We start from the raw sequence: 25,458 nt of genomic DNA, 5'->3' as shown, positions 1-25,458 counted from the left end.
AAACCCAGAAGTGAGCAAAGTCCCAGATGCCCAGGAAAAGACCCAGTGGGCAGAAGAGACGGCCCAGGGAGGCTGCAAGGAAAATGAACACGCCAGGAGCCAAACACGTGACACGGGTCTGGGCACTGTGGGAGAACAAACGTGTGACTCGCTGGCGGAGCTGAGAAGGTCCGAGGGAAGCCTTGCAAACATACCCTGGGAGCCAGTCACCCAGAACAGGTGGCTGGTGTCCGAGGGCCCAGCCAGAGGGCAGTCACTGGAGACCTGATGCAACCTGGGCCATGTGACTTCACCCTGGTGCTGGTCAGAAGGCACCCTACAGAAACTTCAGCTGCCTGCCCACCCCAGACGGGCCTTGCACACGTGGTGAAGCACCCAAGGTTCAGCTGGAGGGATACTGTCTGCTCCAGGGAACCACACCTTAGCTTTTACCACACCTGGAGTCCAAACGCCATGTTCTTCACTAAAGTCTGTTGAGCTGGCGTTGTAGTTATATGCACAGAGAGCCTGCCATTCAAGGAATTGATACAACCCTGACTTGAAGAACTCAGAAGTGGGGGCAGCATTGTAGCATGCACGTAAAGCTTCTGCCTAGTATACTGACATCCCATATGGGTGCCGGTTCACATCCCGGTTGCTGCACTTTCAATCCTGCTCCCTGCTTGTGGACTGGGAAGGCAGTCGGAAAATGGCCCAAGTGTCCAGGCCCTTGCACCACTTGCTGCAGTCAGCTCCCGGCTTCAGCCTGACGCCCAGTCCCCAACCCAGGACCTGGGCCTGTGCTGTGCCTGCTGCGTGGCATGTTTTTCTCCTCGGCTGCCAGCCATGAACACTGCAGAGATCTCTGCTGTTCAGCCTTCCAAGAGCCACTCACCACATCCTGTCTCACTTTCCTTTCCTCCTCTCCTTTACCACCAGCTGGTATTTGACACATTTCCTTGCAGGTCCCACCCAGAAGTGCTTGACATGGGTGGGAAGGAGATGAGGTCACTTCCAACAGCACCCAGGGCTGTGGTCCCAGGAGAGCAGTGGGGTGTGGTTGATGGCTTCTCATGGGGCTGGATGGACCGTGACAGGCAGGGAGTTCAGAAAAGACCTTGCGCCTGCCTGGCATCAGGTGTCAGCAAGGCATCCCTTGCTGAAGGGGAGTGGGCACGAGGAGCTAACAGTGCTTGATGAGTAGTTCCTGCTTTGACATTCATAGCCATGACTACTGTACCAACCCCATGATGTCACCAGCACTGCGTCTCACATGGAGACTGAAGTTTAAATATGGGGAGAGGTTCAGTGTCGGTAAAAATCTCACATAAACAACACTGCAGGTGGCATTCGACTTTGACAAAAAATGAGCTCATTGGGCCCAGCGGCGTGGCCTAGCGGCTAAAGTCCTCACCTTGAACGCACCGGGATCCCATATGGGCACAGGTTCTAATCTCAGCAGCTCCACTTCCCATCCAGCTCCCTGCTTGTGGCCTGGGAAAGCAGTCGAGGACGGCCCAATGCATTGGGACCCTGCACCTACGTGGGAGACCTGGAAGGTTCCTGGCTCCCGGCATCGGATCGGCGTGCACCGGCCCGTTGCAGCTCACTTGGGGAGTGAATCATCGGACGGAAGATCTTCCTCTCTGTCTCTCCTCCTCTCTCTGTATATCTGACTTTGTAATAAAAAAAATAAATAAAATCTTTAAAAAAAAATGAGCTCATTGCAGGAAACAATCATTTCCTGGCTGGGAGGATGGAAGAGAGGAAAGGGAAGTGGGGAGGAAGGGTGAAGGAAGGAAGGTTAGTGTCGTGCCTGCAGTGCCAGCATCACATATCTAGGCAGCAGTCCAAGTCTCCACTACTCCACTTCTGACCCAGCTCCCTGCTAATGAAGCTGGGAAAGCAGCTGAAGATGGCCCAGTTGTCTGAGCCCCTGCACCTATGTGGGAGACCTAGATGGAGGCCCAGTTCCTGCACAGCTCTAGCAGTACAACCATTTGGGGAGTGGACCAGCAGACAGAAGATCTCTAAGTCTCTCTTTCTAGCGCGCTGTCATTTTGCCTTTCAAATAAATAAATCTTTAAACATGAGACAGAAGAGGAGGAGTAAGGAGGAAAGTGAGCCTTGCACATAGTAGGTGCTCAACAAATGAGTGACCCCACCAGCAAGGTGCAGGATACTACTGTGGTCAAGAGTACCAGTCCCAGGCCCGGCACAGTGGCCTAGCGGCTAAAGTCCTCACGTTGAATGTGCCAGGATCCCATATGGGCGCTGATTCTAATCCCGGCAGCTCCACTTCCCATCCAGCTCCCTGCTTGTGGCCTGGGAAAGCAGTCGAGGACGGCCCAAAGCCTTGGGACCCTGTACCCGCGTGGGAGACCTGGAGGAAGTTCCTGGCTCCTGGCCTTTGGATCGGCACAGCACGGCCATTGCGCTCTCTTGGGGGGTGAATCATCAGACAGAAGATCTTCCTCTCTGTCTCTCCTCCTCTCTGTATATCTGACTTTGTAAAAAAATAAATAAATCTTTAAAAAGAAAAAAAAGAGTAACAGTCCCATGGGCAGTCGCACAGCAGGTTAGGCCATCACCTGCAATGCTTGCATCACTTCGAGCAGTAGCTGTTCCTCTTCTAATCTAGCTTCCTGCTAATGACCCTGGGAAAGCAGAGGTGAGGGCAGGCAAGGGACGGGGGTAGGGAGCAAGCCCAAATGCTTGGAATCCTGCCAAGGATGTGAGAGACCCAGACAGAGTTCCTGGCTCCTGGCTCCTGGCTTCAGCCTGATCCAGTCCTAACCACTGGTCACTGGAGGAATGAACCAGCAGAGAGTGTGTGCGCTCTCTCTCTCACTCAGCTGTCTCAGTAAATAAATAAAAAAAGCACAGGCCCTAGAACCAGATCACTGGTTCAAACTGTGGCTCCACCTTTCCTCAAGACCATGGGATAAAATCTCTCTGTGCCTCTACACCTCTAAGTCTGTATAACGGGGCAGAAAGAGTAGACCCGCCCAGTGTGTGGGACGGAACAGGTGAATTAACAGAGGTGGAGTGTTCAGGACCCAGCTCGGTGCATGGGACGTGCTCAGTCCACATCCGCTGACGGCCTGGTGAGCTGTGGAGTGCACCCAGGTCCAGGACGAGAGAAGTGACCACAGTCATCACCCCTGCCTTTCAGAAGCAGCCTGGACTCCACCCCCCTCCACCACTGGCCTCTCCAGGAGGTTCCACTATTTGGAACAGCAGAGGCTAACAAGGGGCTCTGCCCGCCTAGCAGGTGGATAGGAAGGCAGGGTGGACTACAAGGCAAGCAGCTCAACAAGTCCAACACAGGGTAAGGTGGGGGCAAGGACGTGGGTGTTCCATCCTGCGGAGCCAGTGTTGATAATTATACCAGCTCTATATCATCTTAAATTCCAAGGAGTTTTTGCCTACACAAGGATCGGCAATACGTGAGGACAAGAGAGAGCAGGTGAAAACAGCCAGAAGGCATAGGGCTTGCCAGGAGGACCCCACAGTGAGCTGGGGCTGATGCAACCAGCCCCACACACACCAACCCCCAGCCCCACTGTGCAGGCAACCCTCTCCCTGCCTTATCCCCTATGACCCTACAGCAACCTCCTGATGCCTCCACCCTCACCTCCCCAGCCCCAGCAGCCCCTGGCCTCTCCACTCACTTGCTTTTCGTCCTGGTGAACTCTGAGATCTAGCCATGCATGCGCACAAACAATGCAGCCACCCAGTTAGGGCAGAGAGCAGTGCATGGCCAAAACGGGAGATGACGCCACACGCACTCAGAGACGTCTCTTCCTGAGCGGCCCAGAGAGAGACAGAAAACGCATGTAGGAAGAAAGCTTGGGCTAGCCAGCTGGCAGAGGCCTGGCAGCTGCCACATGTGAATCCCTTGTGAACATGCCGAAGGGCCATGTCAGTGAGTGGACTCTAACGGTGAATTTTATAGGGGTAAAAATTATACCTGATGGTGGGGAGGGGAGGAAGAAAAGCAAACACACCTAAGCAACAAGTGTTGCCTGCTCTGCCCATTTCACAGATGAGAAAACTAAGGCCCAGGGAGAGTTAAGGGTATACAACTGCTTCTCAATGCCCAGGCTGTTGTGCAAAGGAGAGCGGCGAGGACATATGGTGCGCACTGTGTGATTTACGTGACGTCGGGTGATTCATTTCCTCTCCCTGAGCCGAGGTCAAAGGTCAGCCTGAGAGGACCCCCTCCTCTTGACCCCTCTGCTGTCCCCTAGGACGCATTCCTCATGCATATCTCTAAGCACAGCTGGAGCCATTAATAAATGATGGCTGTTATGACCCAGGCCTCCCCCCACCAGGGTGGTTGGGAAATCACTGTGGGTTCCCCAAGCCTGAGCCACTCACATGGCTGGCTCAGGAGTCTGAGAGGCTCAGCAGCCACTTCCTCCCAAGAGGATCTGGGTAGGTGACCTGTCAGGCACAAGGACCCCTTTCTCACTAAAAGGGTCCCACAGGACAAGAGGGCCCCGGCCATTCAGAAGTGGAGACCCCTGCACAAATAATCCCCTTGGGAGGTGGTTGGATGGCCCTGAGCTGATTGGAGGCAGCCAACAGATCCCCTGAGGCAAGGCCCTGATTCTAAGCACAAATGGGACCCCTAAGGGCAGCCCACAGTCAGACTCCAACCTGGCCATGCTCAGACACAGGACCCAGCATGCAGAAGTCAGACGGCAAGGCGGAGGTTGGGGAACAGAAGGAGAACCAAAGAGGACAGACACAGGACAGCAGAAGGGACATGCACCAGGTGGACAGAGAACTAGAGGCAGAAGCAGGAGATGAGGCAAGCTGGCCAGCAGGGAAGAGGCCAGCAAGCAGAGAGGAGACCGGGCAGGAGCCTTTCCTCCAGCTCCTTCCCACGCTGCAGGGAGGCCAAGGCCCTGCCCAGTAGCCCCCATCATGGGGACAGGAAAGGGGGGCAGCTTCCCCAGCCTGGCCGGAGCCGCTGGGACAGGCGGAGGAAGCAGCAGTGAGGGAGTGAGGATGGGGGCTGGGCCTGCAGTGCCAAGCATCCAGCCAGGTTGCCATGGCCACAGGCACAAAGAATAGGGCGCAGTAGAGGCCCCAGGAACAGGGTCCCCCGAGAGAGGCCCCAGCTGCCGATGGTCCCCTGGGAAACCCACATCTTCCTAAGGACCTACTTAATAAGCTGGACTCTAGGCTGTTACCTCCCCTGGGAGGGCTGTGGGTCAGGGCCCACTCAGCCTCCTGGGCATGAGAGGGCAGTGAAAACTGACCCCAGGAACCAGTCAGTGAGGACAATGCACCAAGGGATTTGCAACCTTCTTGGCCAAGCTGAAGTTGCTGGCCAGCCTGGGTCTCCATTTCTGCAGCCATTAGGCCGGGAGAAGACCCCTCCACTTGTGCTTGCTCCAGAAGTCAAGGCGCTTCCATGGAGAAGGATACCTCAAGCAAGGCTGAGGAGGAAGAGCTCAGGCCGTAGGACGCTCCGCCGGCCTGGAGCTGCTCCCAGCACCTGCCTCCCTTCCCATGGTTCCCTCCACCTAAGTGCTGGGAAGGATCTCTAGTTTCCATAATTTCCCTGCATTTGTCAAGTGTGATACAAAAACAATCAATGCCTGGGCCCAGCATTTTAGCCTTGCAGCTAAAGTCCTCGCCTTACTCGTGCCAGGATCCCATATGGGCACTGGTTCTAATCCCGGCCGCTCCACTTCACATCCAGCTCTCTGTTTGTGGCCTGGGAAAGCAGTCGAGGACGGCCCAAAGCCTTGGAACCCTGCACCTGCACGGGAGACCCAGAAGAAGCTCCTGGCTCCTGGTTTCAGATAGGCTGAGCTCTGGCCGTTGCAGCCACTTGGAAAGTGAATCAACAGACAGAAGATCTTCCTCTCTGTCTCTCCTCCTCTCTGTACATATCTGACTTTCCAATAAAAATAAATATATCTTTTTTTTAAATCAATGGCCAGGAAAACAAAATCAGAAGGCAGACATGGAAAGATATCACCTGTGACACAGGCATCCCATAGGGGCATCAGTTTATGTCTTGGCTGCTCCACTTCCAATCCAGCTCAATGTGCCTGAGAAAACAGGGAAAGACCAAGTGCTTGGGCCCCTGACACCCCGGTGGGGGTCCTGGAAGAGAAATCCTGGCTCCTAGCTTCAGCCTGGCCCAGCACTGGCTATTGCAGTCACTTGGAAAGTGAAACAGCTGGTCTCTTGGTTTGGATCTCTCTCCAATTCTGCCTTTCAGATGAATAAATACAGTATTTATCGATTTTACAAAAACTGCTCTGTAACTGCTATCAAAGTTGAAAAGCCCCAGTGTCCACCTGTACAGGTTGGAAGTGCATACCCCAGGTTGTGCTACCATACTGTCCAGTGCCGCCCAGCTTCCTGACCAGCTCTGCTGCTGGTGGTGGCAATGAATGTCACCACATCACCACTTCCCCACCTGGCAATGCCACGATCAAGTGAGGAGCCAGGTACCTCCCGGGGCAGTGGGGCAGGTGCTCTGGGACTCACTGATGTGAGACCCTCACGTGTCAGGACTGCTCTGTCAGGTCACAGCATGTCAGGGTGCTTCTCCTCTCCCCTGACCCTCCCCCACACTGACCATCACCCAGTGAGTCGGAGGTGCATTTGCTAACTGGCTCTGTCACCAGAACACTTATGCCTGTGAAGGCAGAAGCTGGGCTCTGTTTCATCACCCACTAGACACCCGGCTCAGCCTCACTCCCTGCCTGGCACTTAGCGTGAGGAAGTATGCGCTGGGACCCTGGTTCTCCCACATAGTTGCTGTGTGAACTAAGCAAGGGTTCCACGTTCCAGAACTACGATGACGACGACTGGCCCAGGTGCACAGGTGACTGGGCCCAGGTGACGACTGGCCCAGGTGCACAGAGAAGCTGAGAGAGGCATGCTCCCCACAGCACCGCTGGAACGCACCAGCTGTCTTCCGCCAGGACTGATTGGTCCCAGCCCTGCACAGGGAACCTTTGGCTCCATCTGAAGATGCTTTTGGCTATTGTCAATTGGGGAGGCAGTGCTACTGGCACATGGACAGGAGCCAACGATGGGATGCTGCTGACCGTCAACACAACACCCTGGACTGTTTCCCAAATGTCAGTAGTGCCGTGGTTGAGAAATCCTAGCAGAGGATGGGAAAAGCTGGGAGCCACTGGGATGAATCTGTAGGCACCAGTGTGAGGACAGAAGCCAGAGAGAATGCGCAGGAACTGCACATGACAGTGTGGGAGGCCCCATACACACACACACACACACACACACACACACACTCACTCATGAACAAAGCCAGCTGCCAGTGGCTGCTGGCCTGGATGCAAACCTGGCTCCAGGGCCTGCACCAAGCACTACGCAGCCTTAGCTCAGCATCTCTCACCACAGCAAACACACCTGTTCAAAAGCAACCCATATCATGGCTCCGGGTTCACTCTGGCATATGTCAGTGCTGTGGACACACGGGATGTGGGGGTACACTCCTTTGCCTGAGCCCTAAGAGTGGCAGCACATTGCGTGTGTGTGCTTACACACCTTACATGTACAGCACTCTAGACAACCATCACATAGCTCAGGATCTTGACATGCTAACACACAATGCATATCTCCATGTGGATAACAATAGCATCTTTCGTTTCATTTAAAAGATACCAAGGGGGCCCGGCAGCGGGGTCTAGTGGCTAAAATCCTCGTCTTGAACGGCCGGGATCCCATATGGGCGCTGGTTCTAATCCCGGCAGCTCTACTGCCCATCCAGCTCCCTGCTTGTAACCTGGGAAAGCAGTCGAGGACGGCCCAAAGCTTTGGGACCCTGCACCCGCATGGGAGACCTGGAAAGAAGTTCCTGATCCCCGGCTTCAGATCGGCACAGCACCGGCCGTTGCGGTCACTTGGGGAGTGAATCATCGGACGGAAGCTCTTCCTCTCTGTCTCTCCTCCTCTCTGCATATCTGACTTTGTAATAAGAATAAAATAAATCTTTAAAAAAAAAAAAGATACCAAAGATCTCATGTTTTGTGGTTTCATTTCACCCAAAGTTCAGAAAGAGCTGACATGAACCCTGGATGGTGGAAATCAGAGCAGTGACCCTCTTGGGGATGCCCGCTGGGAGGGAATACTCTTTAGGGTAGGGGCCCCATGTATGTGTGGTTAGGTGATGAATTCACCACGCCTCACACTGAACTCCACGCCTTTCGCATGCCAGCTATAACTCAACGAGCTGAAATTAAAACTCTTTAGAAGAAAAAAAAAAAAGAATATGGATGGGGTGCATTTCCAGAGAACCTCCCCAAATATTCTCATCCTCTCATTCCCAGAGGGGGCCAAGCTGGGTTCCAGTACCCCTAACCGTCCCCTCCCAGCTTCTCCCCGAGAAAGAAGCTGACCAGGAATGAAACTGGCCTTTGTGGCTGGGGCTAGCAGAACAGGACAAAGAGCAGAAAGATGGCCCCCAGCACCCTCCCCAGCCCCCTGGACACTGCGGCCCATTCACGCTGGAGCCTGGCCATTTCCCTGGGGCTCCAGCCGCCCTCCTCTCTGGAGCTGGAAACAATATCCCCTTTTACCAGCACCCCCCTTGTCTCCCACTTCCGCCTTTAATTGCAAGTTCATGGGTATTAAGTGGCCCGTACAGCTGACCTAGCTCCCTCTCCTCCATCCCATCCCCCCCCCAAAAGAGAGGCCCACAGCAGGGTCTCTGTTCCCTGCCCACTGCCGCTCTTTCTCAATGAGCTCTACCCCCAGAGAGGAAGGAGAAGGGCCCCCTCCTCCAGCCCCCTCGGCGCCTTCCTCCAACAACTCTCTTCTCACCCAGAACGCGCGGCCTCCTAAGCCAAGTTGCTCTTGGCCCTGGCACAGGGGCACCACGCCCACAAGGGCAGCCTCTGTCTCTACTGGCCAGGCGGCCACCCGCCCTCAGTGCCCCTCCTGACACCCAACCTGACACCTGCAGACTGAGAGGCAGTGGAGGACCCATTGCCACAGTCGGCCAGGGCCAGAGCCAGGAGGCTGGGCCTATATTCCGGGCCCTGGCCACACACAGCAGCATGCTTGCTGCCGATCCAAGGGGAAGCCCAAAGCTTTGCTTTTGACCCTTAAATTTCTTCTCTGGCTTCATTAGCTCTGAGCTCCTTGGTAACCTTTAAGGGCTGGAACAAAGGTCAAGTAATCCCCCCACCCCACGCTTCATAGAAACTATCTTTTGATCTCGTGCACCAGGTTGCTGCCTCCGGAATATCCCCAAGCCTGAAAAGTCCCCGCCTCCTCCAAGAAGACTTCAAGGTTAGAGGAGTCAAGGACTGACTTCTGCACCCCAAGAGCCTCACCACCCTCATTCCTCCACAGCCGGTTCCAGTCTGATCCAGCCATGGCTCAGGCAGCCTATTGCTGTCCTGCCCTTACATGCCAGCTCCACACCGCATTGTAGGGCTCCCGAACACAAGGCCACCCCTCCGCCCTGCTTCACGCCCTTGCGCACCTCACACACCAACAGGAAGTCCCTGTCCCTCACCTCGTCCAGCCACCCCACGGGCTTCCTTGCTGCCCACTCTCCCTGTTCACTCGGACTCTGCCAGGTTCCTCCCCATCTCCTGGGAGCATGGAAGCATGCCTGTGAGACGCCTGGGCTTGGAGACAAAAGCAGACTCTGGGTGAGGAGAGGAGCAGGCACCCCGGTGGGTGTCACCAATCCCTGGGGACCGGTGGAGCATGGCAAGGACCTAAAGGACTTCGGCACGTAGCAGGTGCTTCATCAAATGGATTTCCTATTTATTATCATCTGAGAAAATCAGATTACAGGAAACTGTATATGATCCTCCGACAGGGATTAGATGGGAATCTCCTCCAACTGCGCAAGTCTCTGACTTAAATCTGTAAACATAAATAAGTAAAAGCTTAATTTAAAAAGAGAGAGAGCAGCCACTGTCTCATGTGCCTCCAGCTTTGCTCCCGCTTCCTTCTTGAGGCTCCCTGCCACTGGGGAACAATGCCCTGGGGCCACCAGAACCCCCAGATCAGGCTGGGGGAAGAAGATATCCAGATGTGGCCCTCTGGCTGCCCCCACCCCATCAGTAAACCCTGCACCCCAATCTTGAACAGCACAGCCACGCCCCAGCTTATATTGAAAACATCAGCTGAATCCAAGGAAAAAAAAAAATTTCAAATGCCGCCATCTGGGGAGCTGCCCTTGAGCTGGGGGCCCCTGGCCTCCGGTGTGCCCTATGGGTGAGGAGAGAAGAAAAGAGTCAATGAGGCTGCTCCCTGGGCAAGCAGGGGGCCAGTTGGGAGGGGTGCACCAGGCAGAATCCAAGAACATCAGGCACTCCAGCTGCGCGGGGAGCCAGCTCGGCTTATCAGACACAGCCCACACCAGCTCCTCCCCTGCTGGGCACCTCCACCATCCTGATAACATCACACTCTCATCTGCCCATGCGCCATAAAGGGGGCCTCTAGGGGCTTTGATGTGGAAGAGCACGGAGCCAGCCAGCTATACAGGCTGGGGGTGAGGAGGAGGACCTGAGGAGTCCCAGCCTCCAAGCCACCAGACCTTCTGCTCCACTGGGGCCCCTGGACAACTGGAATAAGTCAACTGCACCCAAGTCGTCTTCCCCACCGTCTCAGACACTGACCTCAAGCAGCACTTGTGGCACGCGCTGTCCCCATTCCACATTTAACAGGTAGGGATACAAAGGCGCATGCGGCACCTAGGTGACCGGCTCAGGGCCGCACAGCAGGAAGTGGCAACCCCAGATTCAATTCCAAGCTTGGCAGACACCAAGGCCTGAGCTTTGGCAGAAGTTCCTTACCACCCGGCATTCTGGCTGGCCCAGGACGAAAGGGCTTCCGGGGGTATGGGGCTCTTGGTTTTGAGACCTCGACTGTGGATCACTCTATTTCCCACTGAACCCGTTCAACAGAAGCAGTAACACCAGGGGCAGGCGTTGTGGCATAGCAGGGAAAGCCATTGCCCTGGATACAGCAATCCTACGTCGGAGGGCCTGGGATGGAGTTCAAGCTCTGCTTTTGATTCCGTTTCCTGCTGGCACACGTCATGAGAGGCAGCAGGTAGCAGCTCAATGATTCAGGTCCTTGCTACCCACATGGGAGGCCCAGACAGAGTTCCTGGCTCCTGACTTGGGCATCGTCCAGCTCTGGCAGGTGCCGAGCATGTGGCAAGCGGAACAGCAGAGAGAAGCTCCTCAACCTGGCCAAGCTCATCCCTGCCTCACCGACTTTGCTGGAGCTCCCGTCTGTGCCTAGAACATAGCCCCCCCCCCCCCCCCGCCCGCCATTCTCCCCACAGCTGATTTCTCAGCCCTCAGCTCCAAGCCGCCTCTCATCAGCAAACCCGAAACAGCCTCCGCACGCGCCTGCTCAGATGCTCTTCTCTGTGTTACTGTCTATCTTCCCTGCACCTGGAATTGTCAAAATGTTTCTGGCTAATTTCCCATTGCCCAACCAGCCCCCTCCCCCGCCCTCATCCCAACTAAAATGTCAGCTCTGTGACAGCAGAGATCTTGCCAGTTTTCCAAGTGCCTGGCACACAGCAGCATCTCGGTCAGCATGTGCAGGCAGGACCAAGGCGGCAGAAAAGAAACCCTTGCAGCAGTGACCGCGTACAACCTCTGGGCGAAGGCAGGGGGCTCTGAGGGAAGCATGGGCCGAGGACCGCTTTCTCCGAGTGCACCCCATGTTCCCTTCCAGGGAGCCTGTGAGGCTGGGAGCCTGCCTCAAACCCCAATTTTATTATCATCTGAGCAAAGTGCAAGGCTGAAGGCCAACCTCCAAGCTGTGTCACACTTGGCTTCCCAGTGCCACCGGCCAGCAGGAGCAGGCAGGCCCTCTCGGGGACCCCCTACATCTTCCCTCCCTTGCGGCTGAAATAGGATCCAGGAAGCCCAGAACCGGCATATGCAGGTGGGGGATGGGGAAGGGGACATGAGCCTGACAGATTTGCGTGGCAGACTCCATGGGAGCCGCGCCATCTGGGGTCCCTCTGCAAGCCAGGCAGGGGAGGACAGGGAATGCTGGGAGTATTTACAAGATGCAGAAAAGTTGGGGAGGGGGAGGCAGGAGTTTCTGCAGCACTGCCCTCCACTACCTCCCAGGACCCTGTGTCCACATGTCAGCCCTGCCCCTGTGGCTTCTGGAGATCTGATCTCCTGCAAGCCAGGCCCTTGGCCCTGCTCAGAAATATGTAGTTGCAAAGGAACTGACGCCTCCTCCTTTCCCCACGCTCAGCCTGACCAGCAAGGGCCCCAGGCATCCCAGGCAAGCCATTCTTGGTTCAGGATGGGCACACAGCATAAAGATCAGGCTGAGAACAGCTAGATCCACCCATACCTGAAGCCATCACTCCTAAGGGATCCCATAAAGCCCGGGGTTGCTGGGGGTTAGTTGTGTTGTGCTGCTCCTGCATTCAGAAGACCAACAGAGCAGCCAGACACTTCTGCCAAGGCTCTCCCCGCCCAGGAGGGCCACTGCTGTGCGTGAGGCAGAGGAGGACGGCACAGGGCCACAGCCTGGCTACCTGTGGAAGACAAGAGCCCACGAAGTTATCCAGAGGCTGTGGCCAGGACGCAAGAGTACAAAGGGTGGAGGCAGCTCAAGGATGTGCCCAGGCAGGCAGGGCTGTGCGGCCTTAACTGAGACGGGAAAGGACCATCGTGGTGGGAGGGGACATGGTGCTGGGGAAGAGGTGAGCTGCAGACACCTGCCGGACAGTTGGACAGACCCAGCCAGCTGCCATGGAAACGGACACCAGAAGGGAGCAGGGAAATACTGAACACCAAGGGAGCTCAGCCACAGGAAGGGTACAAAATGACAGAGGAGGCAGTGGAGGGACCGTGCTACCTCCCGGTCACCCAGCTCTCAACACCCTCCAGCCCCAGGGAAACTGACCCAAGTCTCTCTGCTCAGAGGTAAACTGAGGCTGATGAAGGTCAGGCCAAAGCAAGGTGACGCAAAGGCTACAGCCATGACACACTCTCTGGTGAGCAGGAAGCAAAGCCTCCCTAGAGCCCTGCCCATCATTACCCACACCCCATACCGCACCTGCCACGGCTGCCAAAGACCTGACACATGAGCGTGGGGCCGAGAACGCGTCTTGGCCCATGGTGCAGCCGTGACTAGCAGATGACAAGCGTTGGCACGAGCCGGAAACCAGCACAGAAGGCAGGCCGGGGGCTTCCCAGTCGGCTCCACCTCAGGGTCGTCCTCCTCCTGGGCTTTCATTCAGGCAGGCCCAGGACGCCAACTCCCTGCTCTGTGCTCTCCACAGCAGCCTGCTCTCCAATGCCAGGCTTGGGTGGGACATCCCATTCCCACGTTGGCCACAGGTAAGTTCAAGTCCCACCCCTGCCCTGACTGACAGGTTTTGCGCAGGTTATAACCCCTCTCCAAGCCTCACTTTCTCCCATTTTTTAAATTAATTAATTAATTTATTTATTTATTTATTTATTTATTTATTTATTTGAAAGAGGAGGAGACAGAGAGGAAGATCTTCTGTCCGATGATTCACTCCCCAAGTGAGCTGCAACGGCCGGTGCTGTGCCAATCCGAAGCCGGGAATCAGGGTCCCAATGCATTGGGCCGTCCTCGACTGCTTTCCCAGGCCACAGGCAGGGAGCTGGATGGGAAGTGGAGCTGCTGAGATTAGAACCGGCGCCCATATGGGATCCCGCCGCATTCAAGGCGAGGACTTTAGCTGCTAGGCCATGCCGCTGGGCCCAACTTTCTCCCCTTTTAGGTGGATGGCAAACACAGAAATGCATTGCTGTCACCCTGGCAGCTAATATCCACTGAGTGGCCTTGACTTGAGTCCTGTCCCCAAAGGGGATGCTGGCACTGCACATGGTCACTGTGCCATAACACCAGCCCCTAAACTTATCTTCTAGTTCTCTTTTCCAGGAGCCAAAGCACTTGGGCCACTCTCCACCTACTGTCTCCCAGGTGCGTGAGCAGGGGTGCCAGATCAGGAGCAGAGCAGCCAGGTCTCCACCGGGCACTCCTGGAGGATGCCAGCATTGCAGGTGGCAGCTTAACCTGCAGTGCCATAGGGTTGCCTCTCCACAAGTTCTCTGAGGTGCCCTCCTATCAAGATCTCACAAACTTTGGGCCTAATAGACTAGAAGTTCTAACAAAACAGCCTCTGTGTTACTGCTTTCTTCAGAACTTGGGTCCTGTCCTACCCTGCCTCAGCGGCTAAGAAGTCCTGGCAGACAGGCCAGCACACACAGCCCTCCTCCCACTCCCAACGTGCTCTATAAAAGAGCATGCATGTGAACTTGCAGTTCCCAAGTGGATGCTTTTTCCCTTATCAACAAAACTGGAAAGGACATCCTCGCAACTTAGATCTCCACCTGCCCTTTTCTTCTCGCTTCTGCAGGGGAGATTCCCAGAGGAACAGAATCCAAGGGTTCCGTGACCTTCTGCTTTTAAACACATCGCCCAACAACTCTTTCAGAAGACAGTGGTTGTCAGCGCTGTCACCACAACACAGACCCTTGTGCACGTGACAGTGGGAAGGAACGGGACAGCCACAGCTGCTTGTAGACACGGGTTCCCCACAGAAAGTGGTTCCATGTTGTGCTCACTCAAAACACCACCTTCTCAAGAACAGCCAGACCCCAAGAAGGACAGGGGGCTGGGAGGAGCGCAGCTGGCCCCCTAGGGTACCAGGCAGGACCCGGCACCTTCATCATCAGCTGACTCCTGGGCCGGCGCCACCCACATGTCTCAAGGCCGTTTCACAGACACGGTGCCTCTGCCACCAGGGCAGGGGGAGCAACTGTTGCCAGAATGTTCATTCACAACCCCTGTGTGAGAAAGGGAAGGGCAAAGTGGGAAGGAGAGCTGGCCTTAGCAGGAGACCCCACAGGGCAGCCCCAAACACCCTTCCCCCAAGGGTTCAATCTCCAAGTCACTCCACCAACACAAGCTGAGAGCGGATGGGGAGGGTGTTGGGCACCCTGGGAAGTGATGTTCATGTTTAGCATTTCGCAGCCTCAGCCAAAGTACAGCTTCTTTAGTCTCATTTCACAGAAACTGAGCCTGGAGCACGTGAAGTCGGGACCCCAGGCCACGCAGTCAGTAAGTGAGGCGGAAGCACCCAGGCAGGAACAGCTGCCCAATTTCCCATCAGCTACAGGGAGCACCCCAGGCTCCCACCACTTCCCCACCCCGTGCAGTCCTCCACTGCAGTTGGGGAAACTAAGTCAGCTTTCTCCACCAGTTGCAACCTCCCCCCCTGCTTGCCACTCCTTCCCTGACATCGCATCCCCCCCGACCACCAGACCCTAGCTCATTCCTTTGCGGCCACTGTGAGGTCACTCTGGGCCTTGCCTGAAACATGCACCTGCTTTGGGGACTGCGCACTTGCTGTTCCCTGGACCTGGAATATTCCAGATGCACATGGAAGGCACAGAGCTTGAACTCAAACCTGGGAGCCTGCAACAAAAGAGGATGCTGTGCGACTCTGGGCAGGCAAGTGAACCCCACTGAGCCTTTATGTCCAGAAAATGGGCAGTGTGAACATGCCTTCCCCCACCAGGGGGCTGTAAGGCCACAACCTGTGGAACCCAACACTCACCCACCCACACAGCCACCTGTGCCATTAGCAGAACACGGAATGACCCCACCCAATCACAAGAGGCCTCCCAGGTGGCACGAGATATGGAAAAGCCAAGAGGCACTGCCCCGTGGACAGGTGACAACAGGGTTCACCAGGGCAGACAAAGACTTCCCACCCGAAGCCTGAAGAGACACCACCACTTGGCTGCCCCTCCTTCTCTGGTTCCAAGGCTCCAGTTGTGGGGACAGTCTCCTTCTGCAGCCATGCCCAACCCCTAGGGCCACACAACCTGGCAGGTCCCTCGCTCACCCAGAGGAGGCCTGAGGTTCAGCCACTTGCTCAAAGATGGGCCGCTTAAGGCCAACCAGGGACAGTGGCTGGACACGCAGGGACACAAGCCCTACACCTCGCCATCTCTGAAGGCAGGGACAGAGGGGGCTTTTATTGCTTGTAACCAAAGAGTTCTGAGAGCTGCTGACTGCAGCTGCGTGAACGATGCCTGCCTGCCGCTTGACGCCTACACCTGCCCAAGACGGTCCCAGGACACCAAGCCTGCCCAAGACGGTCCCAGGACCCTGCTGGGCCAGAGGAGGTCCCCAGATGGCACCAGCAGAGACCTGAACTCCCCTGGAGGGGGATCGGCAGGCAAGGACTTGAGGACAGGAAGCAGGGGCAGGGGGCATACCAATGTGGGAACTTCCTGTTTAACAGCTGATGTTGCAAAAAAGAAGAGAGAATGATTGCCCACAGGCCACAGGAAGTAGAAGCTGGGGCAACAGCACCCCTCAAAGAGGAACTATCTTCGCTTCCCCCCTCTGCCTCCAGACACTCAGACAGGATCCCCCACTACCCCCCACCCCGGGAGCAGGTGTCCCACATGCACACCTCCACAGACCTGGCAGGTGACATGGGAGTCTGCATGGAGATCCCTGATGCAGCAAGCGGTGCAGCCTCGGAAGAGAAGGGGCTGCCCGGACCCACTACCCTTCCAAAGAGGAACCTGCCATCTCCTGCTTGTCTTCAAACACATGACCCTTTCACTCCAACTTCTGTTTCCAAGCGGACAGAAAAGGGGGGCGGGGATTGTTCTGTGGGAAGCATCCCTCTGTCCCCTGAACTCCGCAAGTGCAAACGAACACCAGCAGGGATGAGCGCATCTGAGCTCAGTGCCGGGACCATGTTAGGGTCAGCCTGGGACTGCCCGGGGCCTGCAAGTCCCGTGCTGTGAGTAGGAGCAGCCGCTGTGCAGCTCCAGCCAGCACCTCCTACACAGAAGGTGAGCCTGGTGTGGACACACCTGCTGACTGCTTAGGGTATCAGAAATACGGGAATCTTACAGGAGAACTGACCTTCCATTGCTGACAAGTCATTTACCAATTTTCTTTTTTTTTTAAAAGATTTATTCAGTTTATTACAAAGTCAGATATACAGAGAGAAGGAGAGACAGAGAGGAAGATCTTCCGTCCGATGATTCACTCCCCAAGTGAGCTGCAATGGCCGGTGCATGCCAATCCGAAGCCGGGAATCAGGAACCTCTTCCGGGTCTCCCACATGGGTGCAGGGTCCCAATGCATTGGGCCGTCCTCGACTGCTTTCCCAGGCCACAAGCAGGGAGCTGGATGGGAAGTGGAGCTGCTGGGATAAGAACTGGCGCCCATATGGGATCCCGGTGCGTTCAAGGCGAGGACTTTAGCTGCTAGGCCACACCGCCGGGCCCCCAATTTTCAAAAATAGTACAAGGCCCCTCCAGTTTGGAACTCATGGTTCTGACAGGAAGTGAATCACAATAGGGGCTCTAGCTTTTTGAAATGTATTTATTTGAAAGGCAGAGTGGTAGAAAGAAAGAGATCATACAGGAACTGGGTGCACTCCCCAAAGAGCCACATCAGCCCAGACTATCCAGGTCAAAGCCAGGCGCAGGAATTCCATTTTGTCTCCCACACAATAAGCAGGGCCGCAGCACTGGGGCCATCTTCGGCTGCTTTCCCAGGCACATCAGCAGGAAGCTGTAATGGGACAGGAACAGCAGAGACTTGAACCAGGGCTCCCAAATGGGATGCCTGCATCCCCACGGCTTAATCTGCCGCATCAGAACATGGGCCCCTTGACTTGCTCTTTTTGCAGAAACATATCTAAGCAGAAACCTTGTATCACAGCCCTCAGAGTAACATTACAATCACTTGCTACAATAGAAGACTGCAACTATTAAAGAGAAAAACGTGTTAAAAATCTATGCAACTAACAATCCAACTTATCTTCCATGTCAGAATGGATGGGCATGGTGGTTGAGAAAATACACATTAGGCATATACAGCAATACTAAGGATGAGATCTTTTCACTCATCTTTATTTTGCTAATGTTCAACGGCAAACTTGGCTGATGAGTGAAGGGCACCACAGTCAGCCAGTGCCATGTCCAGCACTCGCTGACTTCCATCGTGACCACTGCGAGCCAGGGTCTTCTGGCCATACACGCTGCTGTGGGCCTGTATCTAATGGCACTGGGAACCCAGCAGGCACTCAGAAACCCAGGGGCCTACCCGGAGGGCAGGAAGAAATTCACTGACTTCCAGGTTAGGCAACTGAGGCCCCAGTGCCAAGACCAAGACCAGCACCAATAAAGCCACATTCTCACAGAGAGCATCCACCGAAGACCAGCAAGAGTGGGTAATGGCAAAACACACGACCCAGGACTGGAGCCTGCCTGAGGCTGGCCACGGGAAGGGACACCGGGTGGACAGGATGTGAAGGGGGGGCTGGGGGAATCTACACGGAGATGGAGTGACATCACCCAGTTCCTGACTGCGCTCACTGCCGGGAGGTTACTTAAGAGAAGATCCACAACAACAATAATGTCGTGCATGCGCAGCAGGGAGAAGGGGAAGCAGGACAAGCCACCAGGAAGTCAGCTCTGAGATAAATTTGCCCAGCAATGCAGCCAATTCGGTTTTGTGCGCAGACTCCGGCAGGTATGCAGATGTGTGTGAAACATGCAGTCAGCTATCTACGCGAAATCTCTCCATGCTTGGTGCCCACGAGGGAGCGTGACACACCAGGGACACCAGACAAGGTGCCCTTGACACACTCAGCACTGCTGTATTTAGCACCTTTGGGACCAAGGTGAGATCAACTTCCAAAATCGCCCAAAGGGTGGGTGGTTGGGACCACATAGGGTTCTGTAAGCTGGCAAAACATTCCGATCCCTGCCTTCCTGGTATAGTAAGGGCAGGAAGCCCACCAGCCAAGTCCACATCAACCTCCCCTACCCCATGCTGGGGCTAGGCTCCCCAAAGTCACGGCCCCATCCAATCCCTCTGGCTCACACGGTCCTTCCATCCTGCCATGAACACTACCAGAGGGCCACTGTGTGCCAGGCACTAGGGACATGCCATATCATGTGGCACAGAACTCAGCAGAAGGACCAGAACCTCCTACAACTCATGTTCCAACAGAAGAGACAGAGCAAGTCAAGATTGGGTAACTTTGGGCAGTGACACGAGCAAAGGGACTGGAAGGCTCTCAGGTGGTGGCACGCGAGCTGGTAGCTAAAAGACAGGGAGGGGCCTCTGATACAAACTGGGGTTCCAAGTGTTCCCTGAAGAGGGGCAGTGGATGAAAGGGTCAGAGAGTTCAAACACAGCGAGAAAGTTGGGGGGACCTAGGCCAAAGGAACAAGGAGTCAAGATGAGTTAGCACTGTGGGCAGGGGCCAGATCAACTAAAACCTGCTAAGATTTGGGGGCATCAACTCACTTCCACCTCCGGCAGAGCAGGGACAGGCAAAAGAGGGGACTCCTTATAAAGGCCTTGCCCGTGCCCCCTCCCCAGCTCACAAAGCAGAGTGAAATGGCAAGGGGTGAGACCTAAACCCAACCTTGTCAACAATGACAACAAACATATGTAAGCTAAACCGTCTAATTAAAAGGCAAAGACTGGGCCCAGTGGCGTGGCCCAGCGGTGTGGCCTAGCAGCTAAAGTCCTTGCCTTGAACGCACCGGGATCCCATATGGGCGCCGGTTCTAATCTCAGCAGCTCCACTTCCCATCCAGCTCCCTGCTTGTGGCCTGGGAAAGCAGTCGAGGACGGCCCAATGCATTGGGACCCTGAACCCGCGTGGGAGACCCGGAAGAGGTTCCAGGTTCCCGGCTTCGGATCGGCGCGCACCGGCCATTGCGGCTCACTTGGGGAGTGAATCATCGGACGGAAGATCTTCCTCTCTGTCTCTCCTCCTCTCTGTATATCCGCCTTTCCAATAAAAATGAATAAATCTTTAAAAAAAAAAAGGCAAAGACTGTCAGAACAGATTTTTCTTTTTCTTTTTTTTGCACTTTTCTTTTTCCATTTTTTTATTACATTTTTTACAATCTTTACATAGTTAATTACAGTAAAAAGGTTCAAGGGCTACAGGAAAATGGGTAAGACTATTATTTCCATATTATTTCCTTCATATATCTGAGGTAAAGGGGGATTTTAAGGGAGAAACCCCACCCAGTCTCCCACCCACCCCAGGTCCCGGATGTGGGGCATGCTCCAAGGGTCTTGCTCAAGTGGTTTTGGTAGTTCAACAGTTATGAATTGCTGCCAATCTCTCCACTCCAAGCACGATGAGGTCGTTGAAGAAACCACTGATTGACATAGTCCTTCGTAGAGTCTCCGTTTGCCCCGCTATTCGCTGCCAACATATAGCTGAGGTAGTTGATTGATTGGTTCTGTCCTCTGTCTTTTCTTGGCTAGGGTTCTGAGTCCCGCAGCAGAACAGATTTTCCAAAGCTAGACTCAACTACAGGATGTCTGTAAGAGATACGGCTGAAATATGAAGCTAACAGAAAGGGCCAGTGTCGTGGCACAGCGGACACTCACTGTGGGATGTGAACACCCATTCAAGTCCCAGCTGCTCCACTTTGCAGTGCTCCCTGTTTCCTGCTAATGCACCTGGGAAAACAGGTGAAGATGGCGCAAGTACCTTAACCCCTGCACCTACATGGGAGATCAGAAAGGAGTCCCAAGCTCCTGGCTTCAGCCTGGCTTAGTCCTTGTCATTGCAACAATTTGAGGAGTCAATCAGCAGATGGAAGATCATGCCCTCTCTCTGTGCCTCTGCCTTTCAAATATATATATATATATATATGTATGTATTCTAAAGACACACAATAAAAGACACAGAGAGACAGAAAGGAAGCAGACAGAAAGCAAAAAGCACATGGCACGGCTGCAGTCACATCAGAATAATAATAATAATAATAATAATAATAATAATAATAATAATAATAATATCAGGCTCACGAGGAACGTTATCAGAGATAAGGAATGGTATTGGTACCTGTGTCTGTCCTGGTGGCTAAGACACCAGGTAAGATGTCTACCTCCCATATTGCAGCAGCTGGATTCAATCCCAGCTGCCTGTTAACATGCACCCAGGGAGGCAGGAAGTGGGTCCCTGCCATCTACATGGGAAACCCAGATTCAACTCCCAGCACCCAGCCTTGGCCTGGCCAGTCCTGGTTGCTGCCGGCAAATCATGTAAGGAGCAAAATAGCAGACACAAGAGTTCTCTCTCCTAGATGTATTTGTTAATTTGAAAGATAGGCTGATAAAGAAGGAGAGGGGCAGAGAACAGAAAATGAGAGACAGAGAAATCTTCCATCTGCTGGTTCACTCCCCAGCCACACAAGAACCAGGGCTGGACCAGGCTGATGGCAGGGTCTTGGAATTCCACCCAGGGGCCCAACAATCTGGACCATCTGCTGCTTTCCCAGGCACCTTATCAGAGAGCTGGTTCGGAAGCTGAGCAGCCGGGACTCGAACCAGTGCTCTGATAGGATATACTGAAGTCATAAGCAGCATGAATGAATGAATGAATCTAGTTGCTTCCTTATGATCCCAGGAAGGATCAGAAAGAGTGCTCAGGATGAGCTGTCCTCACTGGCCTTCTGCAAACAGTAGGGAGACACTAAAAGTCTCAAGGATGCTAAAAAGAACCAGTACCAGGGCCAGCAGTATAGTCAGTTAAGCTTGGATCTGTAATGCCGGTATCCCAAAGGAGCAACAGTTCAATTCCTGGCTGCTCCACTTCTGATCCAGCTCTCTGCTAATGTGCCTAGCAAAGCAGTAGAGGATAGCTAAAGTCCTTGGGATCCTGCACCCATGTAAGAGATCCAGAAAAGGCTCCTGGCTCCTGGATTCCACCTTGCCCACACCAATTTTTGTTACCATTTGAGAAGTCAATCAGTGGATGGAAGATCTCTCTCTCATTCTCAGTCTCTCCCTCTCTCTCCCCTCCCCACCTCCACTTTTCAATCAATAAATCACTTGATTTTTTTTCTTGTTAAATGTTTATTTATTTATTTTTATTGGAAAGTCAGATATAAAGGAAGGAGGAGAGACAGAGAGAAAGATTCTCCCTCTGCTGGTTCACTCCCCAAGTGGCCACAACAGGCAGAGCTGAGCCGATCCAAAGCCATGACCCAGGAACCAGGAGCTTCTTCTGGGTCTCCCACATGGGTGCAGGGTTCCAAGGCTTTGGGCTGTCCTCAACTGCTTTGCCAGGACACAAGCAGGGAGCCAGAAAGGTAAGTGGAACAGCCAGGATACAAACCGGCACCCATATGCAATCCCAGCGGATGCAAGGGCGAGGATTTAGCCACTAGGCTATCACACCGGGTCCAAATCACTTGATTTTTTAAAGGGGATGGCAGCGGCCACAGAGGCTCTGAGTTTCCCCAAAGCCCTGACCTTCACCGCGAGGGAGAAGCAGCACTTCTGGTTCCGGCTGGGTCCTCAGCCTGCACAAGGAGGACAAAATGTGGGAGGCCAGGAGATAGTGAGGTACCTGCGGTGCTCCCAGGGTCACTTCCTCTCTCTGCACCTCCGCCTTCCCCACCTGCAAGGGTGGCCTGAACCCTCACTTGTCCCCAGCAAGTGCAGCTACCCACCACCGCGAGGGCTGCTGGGATGGCTGTGCGGGAGGGTGGAGTCCCAGGTCCTACCAGTTTGTAACCATGCAAAGTAGCTTCCTGAACACAAAACCAACAGCACCTCCCAGCATCACAGGAAGCCAGGCCCATCTCACACCATCACAGCCACACCCTGGGCAGACACAAGGATTCGTGTACCTCTCAGGGTGTGGTCAGTTCCGCTGGCCTCCTCCAGCAGTCTGGCCTAGTCGCACAGTCATACAGCAGTGCTCATCTCAGGGGAAAAAGAAGGGCCAAAATGGTCGAGGCACAGAGCAGCCTGGAGGCGGGCAGGTGGATCAGCCTCGGGTACTCCATGCTGGAGGCTGGAGGCAGCTGCTGAGACCTCAGAGTAACCCCTGGACAGTGGAGTGGGCCATTCCAGCGCTGACAGTCCACAGGTGCTTCTCACATCATCAGAAGGGAAATCCACACCCCTCACCCTCAGCGCATGAGGCCAGTACAGCCTCACCCCTACCAACCAAGCCCAACTCAGCTCCCCTACGAGTGTCCACCACCCACAGCCTGCTCCCACAGCAATTCTCGCTCCTCACAGTAGACACTCACTCTCGCCAGAAACAGACAGGTACAAGACCACAGTTTCTGGTGGCTGGCGGTCCCCGCCTCCCCCAGTTTGCAGCAGTGGCTCTGTCCTTGGCAGCCCAGAATCCCCAGGCCTCCTTTAGGATAGTCTATGCATCCCACCCAGGGGGAGGAGACAGGCAGGTAAACAGAGATTCAATGTCTAACCACAAAACAGGGAGTGGGCAGGCTTCCATCTGGTCCTGCAGGGGCTACAACAACCTGGAAACACACGCAGGTCTGCCGGGTCCTGGTTGCTCCTGCCACAGACCATTGCCCTTGCTCCAAGAGGCCAAGGACACGATAAAGGTCATACAAGTGCAGAGGTGGGTCTCCACTCAGGCACTGGGGTCAAGTGTGTGTGTGTGAGAGAGAGAGAGAGAGAAAGAGAGAAAGAGAGAGAGAGAGAGAGAGAGAGAGAGAGAGAGAGAGAGAGAGAGGATTCCACCCGGATTCCACATGTTGCTTGCCCATGTGCTTGCCCTTCAGGCTTGGGCAGCAGAACTGGTGGCCAGTAAATAGCCCAGTGGTTCTCTGCTGGAGGCTAGCTTGCCTGCCCCTCCAGGTGACACTAGCAACCTGTGAATGTTTTGCTTTTTTTTCTTGTACCAGGGGTGTGGCCCAACATCTTACAACACCCAGGACAGCCCCATGACAGAGACCAACCCCCAGACACATCAACAGACCTGAGGGTTCAGACTGGGATGGTGATCTTCATTGTGTCAGCTGCTAGTGCCCAAAACATCTATGGCGGCGGCGGCGGAGGGGACGGGGGGTGGTGGGGGGGCGGATCTCAATCCTGGCTAAGACACAGGTCCCTAAGACTCTCTCCTTGGCTCTGGGGTATCTGCAATCTGGCTCATCTGCAATCCAAGGCCACTAGGACCCAAGGACTCCCCTGACATGCCTACACCCTATGCAAAATGGGCTCTGACTTCACCTTGCCCTTGGGGAAGGTGGGAGTGACCCAGGACCTGGCACCTTGGCTCCAGGGTCAGCCTGTTCTGGAAGAAAGCACAGAATTGACAAAGATCTAATTGGCCAGGTCCAGCTGGGCAGGCCCTGATTCAAAGACATGTCTTTTGCAAAACCTTCCATGGTGAGAAGCAAAAAGGATGTGGGTTTCCTTATCTGAGGGAGTGGGCCCTCAGCTCCCAGGTCTGCTGCTCCCAGCCTTGGGGTTGGGGACACTCTCCATAACAAGGATGCCCTGAATGTCTGCAAAAGCTAGGTTCTTTGCTTTCTTACCAAGGAGAGACAGAGAGAAAGATCTTCGGCCTCCGTGCAGCTCTTCTGAAAGCAGCAGATAAACGGCTCCCAGGGCAAAACCCAGAACAGCAAAGGAGCTCCCAGCATGCTCTCGGCAAGAACCACTCATTTAGATGTACAGAGCCCATGCCTCTTCTGAGGATATGGAGGTCCCCCAAAAGCTACCTGGAACATACAGCAGGTGCTCTGCCTGCATCCAGAGCTGTCTTAACGCACGCAGCAGGACCCACATCAGCCGGCTGCCACTCAGGTTTCCATCCTCAGTAGCCCTTCGCCAGATTCCTGGGAATTCTCAACCAGACAATCTGGCCTGTCCCAGGCCCCGGCCCAGCTCCCTGCAGCCTCAAGGTCCTGCAGTCCTCCCTCCGGACCGGCTGGCTTCATTCTCAGCTTCCCAGGCATCACAAAGGCAGGTGGCTGCCTCCTCTGGCACACAGCACTGTACGGAAGCAGCTTGGGTGTAGTAAAGAATGTGGGTCATGCAGCCCCACTCCCTGAGTTCTGGGGCTGTCAGGCTGTGTGGTCTGAAGACCAGGCTCTGCTTTTTCTGAGTCTTTCACTTGGGAAGTAGCAGGAACCAGTGCACCTGCAACTTTTGAGACTATCCAGAGAAGGTTTCATATCAGGCCTGCAAATGTGTGTCAGCAAACGGTGACAACTATTACATTTATCCAACAGCTGTGCTGAAAAAAAAAAGATTCAGTTCTTAAGGATCTTCATAGTAGCATAGTGGCTAAAGTCCTCACCTTGCACCCACCAGGATCCCATATGGGCACCAGTTTGTATCCTGGCTGCTACACTTCCTATCCAGCTCCCTGCTTGTGGCCTCGGATGGCAGTGGAGGATGGCCCAAAGCCTTGCAACCCTGCACCCATGTGGAAGACCTGGAAGAAGCTCCTGGCTCCGGGCTTCGGATCAGCTCAGCTCCAGCCACTGCACCACTTGGATGGAAGATCTTTCTCTCTGTCTCTCCTTTTCTGTAAATCTAATTTTCCAATAAAAAATAAAAATAAATCTTAAAAAAATAGAATTTAGTTCTTCCTGTCAGTGTTTTTTTTTTTTTTGCTTTTGTTTTTGCTTTGTTTTTTGTTTT

At 54.4% G+C, this 25,458-nt stretch overlaps 1 protein-coding gene and 1 long non-coding RNA gene across 2 annotated transcripts in view; one reads left to right on the top strand and one right to left on the bottom strand.

Moving 5' to 3' along the window:
• The window catches only part of PREX1 (phosphatidylinositol-3,4,5-trisphosphate dependent Rac exchange factor 1), a 126,601-nt gene that overhangs the window by 95,877 nt on the left and 5,266 nt on the right, over positions 1 to 25,458 (bottom strand). The gene's annotated exons all lie outside the window — the stretch shown is intronic.
• Positions 6,680 to 9,318, top strand: LOC131482975 (uncharacterized). Its single transcript, XR_009247452.1, has 3 exons — positions 6,680 to 6,838; positions 6,877 to 7,166; positions 9,211 to 9,318. It is a non-coding gene; the product is annotated as an uncharacterized LOC131482975 (long non-coding RNA).

The sequence above is a fragment of the Ochotona princeps genome, chromosome 22 (genome assembly GCF_030435755.1).
Source record: "Ochotona princeps isolate mOchPri1 chromosome 22, mOchPri1.hap1, whole genome shotgun sequence".
Taxonomy (NCBI): domain Eukaryota; kingdom Metazoa; phylum Chordata; class Mammalia; order Lagomorpha; family Ochotonidae; genus Ochotona; species Ochotona princeps.
Note: the sequence above shows the minus strand (reverse complement) of the source record. Positions and strands in the feature narration are given on the sequence as shown.